General features: G+C 31.6%; 1 protein-coding gene across 2 annotated transcripts in view; it reads left to right on the plus strand.

Annotated features, from left to right (window-relative positions):
• The first annotated feature begins 7,859 nt into the window (after positions 1–7,859).
• LOC119634515 (3-hydroxy-3-methylglutaryl-coenzyme A reductase) overlaps positions 7,860–12,753 on the plus strand; it is a 22,284-nt gene continuing 17,390 nt past the window's right edge. Inside the window, exon 1 of one of the 2 annotated variants that reach the window (XM_038028737.1) lies at positions 7,860–7,937. The gene's annotated coding sequence lies outside the window, so the exon portion shown is untranslated. Of the gene's footprint in view, positions 7,942–12,753 lie in introns of both variants that reach the window. The other variant, XM_038028736.1, reaches the window with a different exon arrangement.

Genomic DNA, 12,753 nt, shown 5'->3' on the forward strand with positions numbered 1-12,753 from the left:
CTCTCTCTCTCTCTCTCTCTCTCTCTCTCTCTCTCTCTCTCTCTCTCGCTCTCACTCTCACTCTCACTCTCTCTGGGTTATACCTCAAGTTCAATATCAATTTAGTTACCATTTTTCTCTCTTCCCCTTTGTTAAACGGAAAAAAAGATTCCAATCGAATAAAACCAATCGAAATGGACAACTTCGCTCCCGGATAAGTAATTAATAAATATTTTTTCCAATAATTGCGTGCCTTATTGACACTTTAACATGTTTGCACTTTTTTCGTGAATCTTCATCTCACGATCAACTCGAAGTACATTACTTAATATTATTTGTAATTTTTAATTAATTTCATCAATTGCAATTTATTTATTGATCAATTCTCCGCTTATTAAACTAAAGTTTACCTTTTATTCTCTTCATATTGCGAACAGTAGACAGCAGACATTAATTTATTATAATTCTTTACCCAATAACCTATTACATCTGTTGACGCCATTTACGGAACACCTTAACTCTTTCTTCTTTTCTTCTTCTTTTTCTTTTAAGCATTAATCTAAATATATATGCATAAATCGAAATATATATACTTCTCTATGCGCATAAATACGCACGTATATATATATATAATGAAAAGAAGCCTCCTGCATATATATATATATATATATATCGATGTTATTATAAACGTAAAACACAAACAAATATCTTTCATCAGTAAAATTAATGGTAGGTGTTGATTTTTCAACAAAAAAAAAAAAAAAAAAAGAAGAAAAATTGTTTTTATAAAATCTATAAATATAAGTAAAGAGTGCTTTGCAAACCATATTTTTTCGTTAAAAATGCACAATTTTTACGGTTTACTTAAATTATTTTTCCTTTTCATTTTCATTTGCAAACGCGTAAAAGTAAACAATTGTTTCGTTTAAAATTTCGTTCATTTTTATTTACATATATGTATATATGTATGTAGTATAAGTAAAAGAAAAAATTTCTTTTATCTGAAAATAATAACAATAATAACAATAATAATAATAAAATCTTATAATTTTTGTTTGTGCTGCTTTAAGTGAGCTTTAACTGAACAACAATTTATTCATTTCTTGTTTTAAATGATTTTTTTTAAAGTAAGTTTAAAAAGCAAAAAAAAAGAAAAAAAGAAAAATTAACCAAAATTTTACTATAAGAGCAACAGATCTAATTTGATACACTTCGGGTTGGGGGATCCCTTAAACATCGTTGGCTATTAGATGAAAACAAGTATTTAGTCTTGGACCTTGTGACAAATCTTTCATTCGGAAACTCTATACCAATTAACTATTGAGCTTTTTGTTACTATGTTACTAAGTCGATCAGATTTTTTTTTACTTTGCCATTTAGCTGGATGCAGGAGTGATAAATATTTTCTTAAAGTATTAAACGAATACTTTCCTGTTCCATGTTCTGCTTTTGTTATGAATAATTCCAGATTTCATTTTCAAAGCAAACAATTAACTTGGAATACAACAAGTTCCAACGTTCTAGCTCATCTTGGCTATTCGTGAGCAGAAACCAGAAACCAGCAGATGCATGAATAGGCGAACGAAAGAATAAATCAGAAAACAAAAGATATCTTACACTATATAGATTCGATAGTATTTTCCTCCATGTTAATGTGAGAAGGCGACGTTTCACGCCAAGTGGCCAAGATTCAAATCTCAAGAAAACCATATTGCATATCCTTCGATGAGATCGCTACTACTGTGACGTAAAGCCTAAGAAGAATTTTCTCATTCAGAAGTTAGCATGAGTAGCATTAGTTACTGTAACCAACTCACACCTATGAAATTAATTATCATCAATTTTAATTCTGATAACACATGAAATACTGTATAAAAGATTTATTCTTGCATTCAGATAACAAAAAGCATCAGGTAGCTTCATAAGCTATGTAATCTGGATCAATGTGAGTAAGGAAATTAGTCAAGGTCGTCTATTTAAAGCAGAATAATGCCCTCCTCGCTTTCTCCGGCATTTAAACAATGAAAAGTTAATATATTTATTTCTTACTTGTTTTACTACTCAGTTGATCTGAGGAATTTGCAAAAATTTCCCTCTGCTGTTCTATTATTATTATTATTATTATTATTAATTTCGCCAGAGATATAAATTCTAAGACTAAAAGACTCTTAAAAGCATTACCATCTAAGGCTATCCGGCTTTTATTAAAAACTCTACCGCACTTGAGATTCGAACCCACGACCATTGTCTAGCTAGTCGAGATTCCTCACCTTCGGCTACTCAGGCGGATACTCTCCCTCTCTCTCTCTCTCTGCTGTTCTACAAATTTATCCATATGTTATTTGCACTCTTTTTACCTGTGCCCTTATAAATTAGATGCAACAGTATATTTGCGTCTTAGGCAGAAGGTCCGCATATATGATTTACCAAAAAATCTGTCACTTATCGTCTTGGAAACTTTGTTTCACGCACTTATTAGCAAAAGCGTCCTCCACTTGTAGATTTCAGACCAAAAGGCAGCGACCAAACTTCGTGTGTTCTATTATGCACTGTAACGATGAATGCAACGGCATTTTCGAAAAACTCTGCATCAGCCTAACTATTGGGCTAAACGTATCCTTTGCGCTTGCGATAGTCGTTTGAAAATTTTTTTCTGGATTATCGGAGCAACAGATACGACAATCTAGGCAAATAAAAATGTACTTGATCACTTGAAATAGTATTCATGCATTTCTAGCAGTCTATGGGCGGAACGAATGCCGCCTACATTTCATTTGTTAAGTATGTGCGTGCAATGACAGTTCAAAAATGCTGCGATATTTGAAATTTTGAACATTGACGTTGAAAATTTCCACATCTTCCTAAATATTCTAGAAAAAAAAAAGTTTTATCCGTTTAAAAGTTTCAAAGAATAAACTTCACTGCAAAACTCCTAAGCAATAAGGAAAGTAAGATGACAACGGATATCCATCCATAAACTAAATGACAGATGAATGAATATTTTTCTTGTGCAAACATTTTTATTAATCTTCTTATCCCATAGGGGTATATGCAGAAAGTTTATTTAGCTCAATTGCGAGAGCTTGAGGTATCGAAGCGATGCTAATATAAACAAATATCATTATATTAGGAACTTGTATGTATTTTCTTCTCATACTTTTGAAACTGCGAGAATAGAATTTTCTTCTGATTGTTTTTTTTTTTTTTTTTAAAAAAAGAAAACATTTCTAAAAACGGCGTTAAATATCTTTTTTTTTTGTTTTTTGTTTTTTTTTTTTTTTGCTTTTTTTTTGCTTTTTTTTACTTTCGGATATTTTTAAACATTTACAAAAACCAAATGATATTTATTTTTAGTATAAACGCGAACGGATGTTGCTGCGGTTGACCTCAACCTTAAGTCAACCTCTCTGCCAAATGAGCGGACAAAAAAAAAAAAAAAAAAAAAAACAACAATTGTTTCAAAGGGAAAAAGCTTCGTAAGTAAGCTTAACAAGAAATAAACATTTAACCGTCAAATTCTATTGACAACAATTGAAATGCTGTGAATTTGAATAGATTTCCGTTGAGATTGGCGATAATTTCACGAAACATACGGGGAAACAATGCCTCATCTGTTCTACTGCTCTCATAAGAAAGCAATCATGAGAAATTTATTTTTAAAATATTTAACTCAACGCTATCGTAAAACAAAATCTTGCAAAATATTTTATTTTAACAAAATCATGCTAATGTTCAGGGTAAACAGTTCCTTAGAAATACATATTAGCGATGACGATGATGAGTGTTCTCCCATAAAAAAATGCCTAAAGTAATAGTAACATGTGATCTCCTTTATATGTTTATGCATATATATGTACATATATATGTATGTATGTATATGTACATATATGTGCGTATTTAAGGTTCAGTATGCTGTTGTCATTCATAAAATAGCATTAACACCATATAGCTGCTCAGTATATGAATATTTACAACATTCTTGTGCGTATTGAACAGATAGATGATGTCGCTTTGTCTACCCTGCCTTGTCTTGATGTGCCTTGCCTTGCCTTGTCTTGCCTTGCCTTGCCTTGTCTTGTCTTGTCTCGTCTTCTCTACCTATCACTATAAAAAACTGAGACAGCGGAGTAAGATATCAATATACTTAAGTGTCATCAAAGCGTTTAATTTTGCATTCAATTGTATTATATATATATATATATATATATTGTATATGGATAAGCTTGTGAATATTTACACATCACTCATAGTAGCAGCAGTATTCTTTGTGACATTTGCCACACAAATGAAAGGAAAACTTAAATATATTCGAAACATTGTGTTTAAGCACATAATTTATACAATTGTCTCTCACTTATATATCACCTCATCATAGGGGGTAAGTTAAATTTTTTTAAAGTCATATAACGTATAAATAAAATGAATCAAACCATCGGGTAAATATACTTTTGGATCAACGCGAATAGCGGAATGTCTGTCTGTACACCTGATTTCTAGCTTAATACTCGATCGATCATAATTTCGAAACGTTGTATAAAGCAGTGAACTTCCATTTTACTCGCAATCAAGTTAAGTGCGAAAGTCAGTTAAATAAGGCCAAGGATTCACTCGCATTTAAGCAAAAACGCTTATCATTGGAAATCTATATATGCTTTTGTGTAATAACCTTTGCTGGTAATTCGAAGTATTTAAAATGGAATGATCCGAGACCACCAAAATGTGATCGGCTTTCTTAGTAACTGTTAGCGGTAACTTACGGTTAAGCAGATAATGACGCTCGTGAACGGTCAAAAGTCGCAAAATGATCGAATATGAAAATCGGATGGACATTGAAAAAATCATTCAATTAAAGCACTTCTGCAAGCTACCACTGCCCCATCCATTGATGGGCAAATAGAATTTTAGGTAACCGCAAGGTGGTCAGAATAAAAAAGGCTTCATAGTAACTGAAAGAGATAAATGATAATTATTCAGCCACCTGGAGATATCCAAAGACAAAAGTTGACCCCAACATTCTCAGACCATGCAACTTACGAGAAAATATCATTGAAATTATGAAAAGTGTTATTAGTAATAATTACACTGGAATAAGGCGGTACACGAAGAAAAATCCCAATCTTCAACATCCCCAAGGCTGGAGAATGGATTTATAGTCGGGAATAACAAGTTATCCATATCAGTCCCGGTCTTGAAATCATGCAGAAGTTTTTCCCGCACAGTTTAAACAAAATTCTTATTAACTTCATAAGCCCCTACTGGGTCTTTGTTATGTTCCTTATTGCCGCAAAACGTTACGATTACAAACTGCCTTTACGTGACACATTTTCTTCTTTTTGTGTGTTTTTGTCAATGAAAAACTATTACTACTGGTGGGGTAACAGAAAATTCGTTCTCACCCATATATAATTTCTTTTTTGTTCTTGTTATGCATTTAAAAAGAAACTAAACAAAAAAGCCGACCAATCGAACTCGTGCGATGAATACAAACACTAGGAAATTACTCTCAGTGAAATTCCTATGAATTATTATACGTTTAGCACAAGTATTATAATTAAAAACAAGCAAAAGCATAATAGTCGCGCACGACCGACCATTAAATACCTTGCCCCACTTCATTCAATATGCTGATGAAATACCAAAAAACAAAAAAAACATATCTCACAGTTCTCATGGGAACCCTTTCCAAAACACGAGCAAAATTCATCAAAAGTCTTTTTACACCGCAGCCACTTTTTCTTCATGCAGTACACGACAATGTTTTATGAATATCTGCTTTTCATGAGAGCCCTTTTATAAGTGTGAAGTCCGAAAAAAAAAAACAAGATCGACCTGATGGAGTCAGTATCTGGGTCAAGTTACTAGTAAGGACAAACTTTTATCGAAAAATATTAAGGACTAGACACATGTCATATGCAAACTTATTTATTGGAGGAACGAATCCATGAGAGAGGCTTTAAAAAAATAAGCCCAACCAATCATCTTTTGTAGAGAAATTTGGAAAAATTGGAAATTCCCTTTGCCTATGGCAACTTTCTCAGAACAAAATGTCGGTATATGGAGAGTGGTCAGAAAAATAGCCTCAACGAATTTATTTTCAGTACGTTTACGTCCTTGGGTCAACGTATATCGGTACATCACGATTTCAAAGCGATATTTAAAAAACTGCAATCTATCAACACAACAACACAAACTGTCCTGGACAGACATCTTACAAGCTGACAGATAGACAGACAAGCTTAAATAGATTTATAACACGATTTTGGATCGGCCGGCATAAAAAACGGTGAGTGCATCACAAGAGCTTCAACATGCTACATATATCTACACAAACTTGTTATATATCCCCTACCACATATAGTGTGGGGTATAAAGAAGAAAAAAAAATTTTATTTTTGACCATTCAATGGAGAGAGAGAGAGAGAGAGAGAGTGTGTGCAGTTCTTGTGAATTTTTGCATTGTGTACACTCATCATCTCTTTGTACCCTTGGGCCTATATGCATATATTTTCTCAATAATTTCATAATTATTGTCTTTTTGCTTTTCGTAATTTTTCAAAGAAATATCACGATCGTGACTTGAAATTTGACTAAAAATTCAAGAGAAATGATTCAAAAACCAAATTTGAAGAAAATTTCAATATTTTGCGAATGAATTTATGCACTTGAGAAAGTTTCATATTCCGGGTCGAAGAAAAAAAAGTCCAATTAATTTGCCTTTATAAGGAGAGCATCGAATACTCACTCTACAAAGGCCAGGGGACTCACAAATGGAATATGTTTATGGCAAAGGTTTCTTAAAAATTTCCTAACTAAAGGATTTCATTTTTATTCTTACTACGCAGAAAATCTTCTACTAAAGTATATATTAATAGTTATCCGTTGGTTTTTTCTTTCTGTTGGTTCTGGAAGAGATCATAAAAATAGCACAAGGCAAATACATGAGGTAACCAATAAATGCCGTACACTGCTCTTTGTAAAGAGCAACATTTGTAGCAACATAATCGGTAGAAAATAGTATTTTCGTATCCTAAGTGGATTTGGATTGGATGGGATCAGTTCTTCTCTTCGTTGCTTCTTATGACAATACATGCGAATATTTACAATTTAACGATGTTAAATACTGGACTGGAACTAAACTATTCGTCATATAAACTTGCTTTGGACTCCTTCCATATGAAGGGGATAGAGGGGAACAAGTTCTAATTTTGAAAACAGATGCATAGTAAATTCTTACGAAAAAATTCAACTTTATCAAATCTGGATCACGGCAATGCCAGTCTTTGCAGTTCGTCCATTTATCATTTATATTTTCACGATATTTGGTATTTTATAACGGAAATAAATAAAGTATTAGATTAGGCGAAATGATGTAGGGTATTTAATTGTTGCCCTTGCCCCTGGACAATAATGCTTTTTTACTTGTTTTTTTAAATGAAAAAAATAAATAAATAAAACCACGCGCAAAACTATTGACTAAGCCACTATTCGCGCATAAGTAAACGAAACCCTTTTACGTCCTCTAGAGAAAACGCGAACAAAATTAACGAGAAAAAAAGCAAATCTTAAAAAATATAAAAATTTTATTGATTATTGTTTATTTATTATTACGCAAAGTTCTCGGCCTTACTTAACTCAGTGTCGACAATTTTATGAGAGAACAAAAAAAACAAAAAAAAAAAAAACTGCGAACTTCTTTATTATAATTTTCGTATAATAAAACCAAGTGCTGCTACTATATAGACTTAGTTCAATACGCATAAATATACCTCATCAAGTTGATGTTCAGAAGTTGCGCAACATCTTCGATTGAAAAAAATAAAATAAATAAAAATTTCATGAAGTGGTATAACTTGCTTTTTTTATGCTTTTTTACTCCAGACCATAAAAATGCTATTAAAATTGCTAAAATTTTCATAGAAAGATTTTCTTCCTGGTCTATGGAATTAATAGACAATACAGTACGTACGTATGTTAACAAAATAAGAATAAATTTTCATTTGTTATGCCGCAAAAAAAATTGTATCCATAAAGAAATTAAAATGATTCGCTTCAGAGCGAGTATTAGAATACGCTTTGCGTAATTTATATTAATCGATCCGGAAGATCATCATGCTTTGCGCAATATCCATTACAAGGAACCATATAGGAAAACATTTTTCTACCCATCTCTCTTACTACCGATTATGTATCAGTTGAAGATATTTTCTATATATTGTTAAGTTGATCAAAGCGATAAGGCTTTGCAATTTTGTAAAGAAATTTTGTGGTATTTACGGGGAAAATAGTTTATCAAAATCTTAAAATCATAAGTGCTTCGCTCATTTCCGTTTTGGAAAATTTGATGAACTTAGAGAAGCACTTCGCTTTGGTCAAACAAATGTTGACGAAAGTCGATAAAATTCGTTAAAGAATTGAGGAAGAGCTTCTAGCCTTCATCTTATGACGTCGATACGAAGCTAAACATACAAAAAAGAGGCTGATTATTGATTGTCACATGAACTAACTATGAAAGATTGTAATGGAATGAGTTTTCATATCCGAATAGCTGCTGCAGCAAAATGAAATCAAGTCATTTTTGGTGGGAATGATAGTTGGCAACTAAAAGTAGGTAAGATACGACAAATAAGCTGCAAATAAATCGGCTTTCAAAGTGGATACAGTAGGATAAAGGGCAACCTAAAAACCCAGATTGACATCGCATTAGATTAGGCCGTATATTTGTGGGGATTATAGTATGTGTATATGTACCGTGACCTTCTTTAACTCAGCGACATGGTTCTATACTGTAGCTATGCAAATAAGATCGTTGGGAAAGAGAACTCCTTTTCCATCAAGATAATGTCAGGCTGCACCCTCTTTAATAATTTAGCAAAAACTAGTAGAACTTAGGTGGGAAGTATTAGCATTGAGCATATAGTCCGGACTACTGACTGCTTTCAACGGAACTTTCTTAACTGCCTATGAAAATCAGTTTGCCTAGTTTTCCGCTCAAAAATCTCAGAAATTCTGCAGTAGATAGACTCAGGATTTTATTAGAAAAATCGTTAGTAATAATCCATGGAAAAGATATATATTTGGTGTAACAAACTTGACATAACATGTAACAAAAATATACTTGAAATTTTTTAAAGTTGTGCGGTTTTTTTATTTTTATTTTCAATAGTTAACAATTAAAATATTATTAAAAAGTTCTAATAATAATAATAATTAAGTTCTTAGTTATAGGGTGGCATTTAAAAAAAAAACCTAATCCGTTCTATATAAACTTAAAGAGCGATGAGTAAATGTATAACGCCATATAATAATGTATAAAAGACTTAAGAGTTGTCCCACCGTGCATGAGAGAGATTTAAAAGTGTTTGCCCATCAAATTTGTCTGTCATTCCTCGAACTACAAAAACTGGAGGGATAGGAGGGAATATTTTGATTTCAATCAAGTCGTTATATGTATTAACGAAAAATAAAATATTTTTCAATACAATATTTTATGAGAGTCTCTTACTCTATATTAAAATCTTTCGAAATCTATCGTTCAGCAGCTAGTAACACTAGTGTTATCTTGCATTTAGGCCAAAATTCTTCTTAATTGCAGCAAGATCTACTTAAAGTACGCGTTCCTTGAAATGAGGAAAAGGATGACAAATAAAAAAATGATATATTAATTTATTATCAGCTCTTAACCTTTAAGTCTCCATTGCACTATACATTTGTATATATGTTTACATACCAAGAAGTGAATGACAATTTTTTCTTTCGTTTCGTCTTCTGTTGGTGTTACGCGCTTCTTGTTCATAAATTATCTGCATAACATTAACATTGAATCGATTAGTAGTATTTCATAGCGAGAAAATATATCTTCTAATATGTTCATGTCTCTCAGAGGCTTACTTGAAAAATTATCTCTTATATGTTTGTTTGTTTGTTTGTTTGTTTAATTAAAAAATAAATGAAAACAAAACATGTACAGTTGCATAAAATTTTATCTGCCTTTGTGAGGTTTTTTTTCAGTTTCTTTTTTTTTTTTTTTTTAGGCGGAGTAAAACGATGAATGCGTAGAAAGATTTATTAGTCTGACACTTGTGCGGTGTGGGTTCCTCTCTCTTACATTAAACTAATTTTTTTTTTGTTTTTTTTTTCACTTCTTTTTCCTATTTTTTACTCTTTTTAGTTTTTATATCATCATATTCAATTGTTTATTATCCAAACCACGTATATTCTATGAGTGAGTGCATCGTCTATAATAAACTTTGAATATATGTATGAAACATGTTTATATATATATATATATATATATATATATATATATGCATATCTATTTTTTATTTTACTGTAAAATCAATATGGATTTCTAATAATAAAAAAGCGCTACTTGCAATTAAGTATTACGGTATGCTTGTGGTCGAAAAGCGTAGCCGTTTAAGTAGAGAATCGTTTTTTGTTTAGAAAAATATTTCAATTCGTTTTTTTTTTTTTTTTTTTATGCTTTCTTCTCTTTTTTCGAGGTTATATCTTTCGACAATTAAGGCCGATTGGAGGTTACTTTTTCAATTGTGTATCTATTAGACACATCCATTACAACTATTCCAAAGCAAGTTTCATACGACTTTTAAAAAAGGCCGGCCATAAAAAGGCTAGCAATTGTAGATAGAAAAACTTTAAATACGCATATGAACCATTCATTCATTCATTCATTCAATGGTAGAGTAGTAATAAAGGTAATATATCGTCAAACTTTATGAAGAATATAAAAATAAATATTTCCTTATCTTTATTAAGTTTATGCTATATGTGCAGTAAATTGAATTAAAATTTTTTTATTTTATTTAATTTTAATTTTATTTTTTTTTTTATTTTTCGTTATAAACTTTTTTACATTTTCATGCTTCATCTTATCTAAGTTATTATTTATTTATGTGTGCATTAAAAATTTTGGTTTTTCATTTCAATTTCAATTTACATTTATATATATATATATATATATATGTGTGTATATGAATAATAATTTTTCTTGAGATATTTCTCTAAACAAACTGAACACAGCACACATCCTTGTTAATGGTCGTTTTTTTTTTTTTAATTTTTTTTTTTTTTTTTTTGCTTTTCATTTCGTTTTTTCACTCTTATCGAGCGGTACCATCTTCTTCATCGTCAATGTCATCGTAGTTTGTTTTGATTTTTATGCAAATCATTTCTCATTCTTTTTATATGAAACGTTCCACTAACTGATTTCGTATTCATGTATGTTATGGCCATACGTGTATATATGTATATGTAGTATACATATGTATATGAATGTATCTTTATACTTATAAAAGCTAAAGTAAAGACATTAAAATATTGTAATATAAAGAGGACATCAAAATATTTAATATCGACTCAATAGCATTTAAAAATTTTATATGATTTTGCTTTTTGCGTGAAAATTGCATTAGACTCCTATGGTCTATGCTAACAATCGATTTTCTTAGGTGTACACAATTTTTAAAGATGTAAAATCTGAAGAGGCCCCATAGGGTTTTCCCTGTTCGACTTGGAAGCAGTTAAGGCTTGTATTTTCACCTGACATGGATCACGGCCTCCATCCGAAACGGAGTCAAGTTATCTACTCCATCTATTTCACGCTTATGATCAGCTAACTTGTGAGAGAAACTTTCTAGTTTCATTGTATTGATGTTAGTACATCAATGGGTTCTATTTTCAGACTCGCCATCATCTCTGAAGAAGATGCCAGTGCTCGAGTCCAAGCATCTATCTACTTAATTATCATTTCGCTTTTGTGGAAATAATAAGCAACCTTTCGAGCAAACTCTGCCTTGAGAATTCGAGCGAATTTTCATCTATCGATGTTCGCATATCACCAATTGCGTTAGGTACATCCAACGAACCCTTTTCCAAAATAGATAACCGTCCAGCTGTTCCATCTTCAGCGGCTTGCTATCACATTTCAATTCGAACTAATTGCTAAAAAATGTTTAATGTTTTCTTAGTGAATATATTTTACTCTTGTATGTACATATTTCACGGCCAATCACTCAGTTGATTCCCGTCGAGAGTGAAAACTAAGTGTAGAAAGAGAAGAGGATAGGTAGGGAAGAGAATAGCTGCAGCCAAGTGAATGTGTGTCCACATGTGCCCAATATGTAAGCACTCGCTGTGACTTCAACCAAGTCAAGTTTCACCAATGATCAAACCCCACCGGAATTCGAACTCGTGAAAAGCGACTTGATGGTCACACCTCTTGTCTACTCGACTATGCGACAGCTTGTTACGTTTATTGTATCATTGGTTACATTGTTTTGCTTTGTTATATTGATTTTTATTTTTTGGGGTATAAGTGCTTTAGCAGAGACTTTGAAGTTCTTCTAATGAGTCTTTGAATTCTTTTCAAAGAATTTTGTTCTCATTACTAAACAGGTAAAGCTGTTTATCATAAAGCTGTACCATTGAGCCATCAAGCAAAGCCTTTCAGTTCTATCTGTACACATTTTTTATAACTAATCTCTTTGCACATTGACCCATAGCTTTATAGCTACAAAAGAATAAAAATATTTCTATGAAACTGAAAATTTGTTTTACTTTTAGTGCTACTTAACCAGTTAGCTGCGTAATTTATTTTTAAGAGTTCTTAACGCAATGCATAATTAATAGCATATGATGACGTCGTCTGTACACGTCGAACGTAATACGAATACTCGCATAATAAATTATGCGGAAAAATTAAAAGTAAATTGAATAAGATTTCAATTTTATTAGATAAAAAAATTTATTTATTAT

Source organism: Glossina fuscipes, unplaced genomic scaffold (genome assembly GCF_014805625.2).
Source record: "Glossina fuscipes isolate IAEA_lab_2018 unplaced genomic scaffold, Yale_Gfus_2 3, whole genome shotgun sequence".
Classification (NCBI taxonomy): Eukaryota; Metazoa; Arthropoda; class Insecta; order Diptera; family Glossinidae; genus Glossina; species Glossina fuscipes.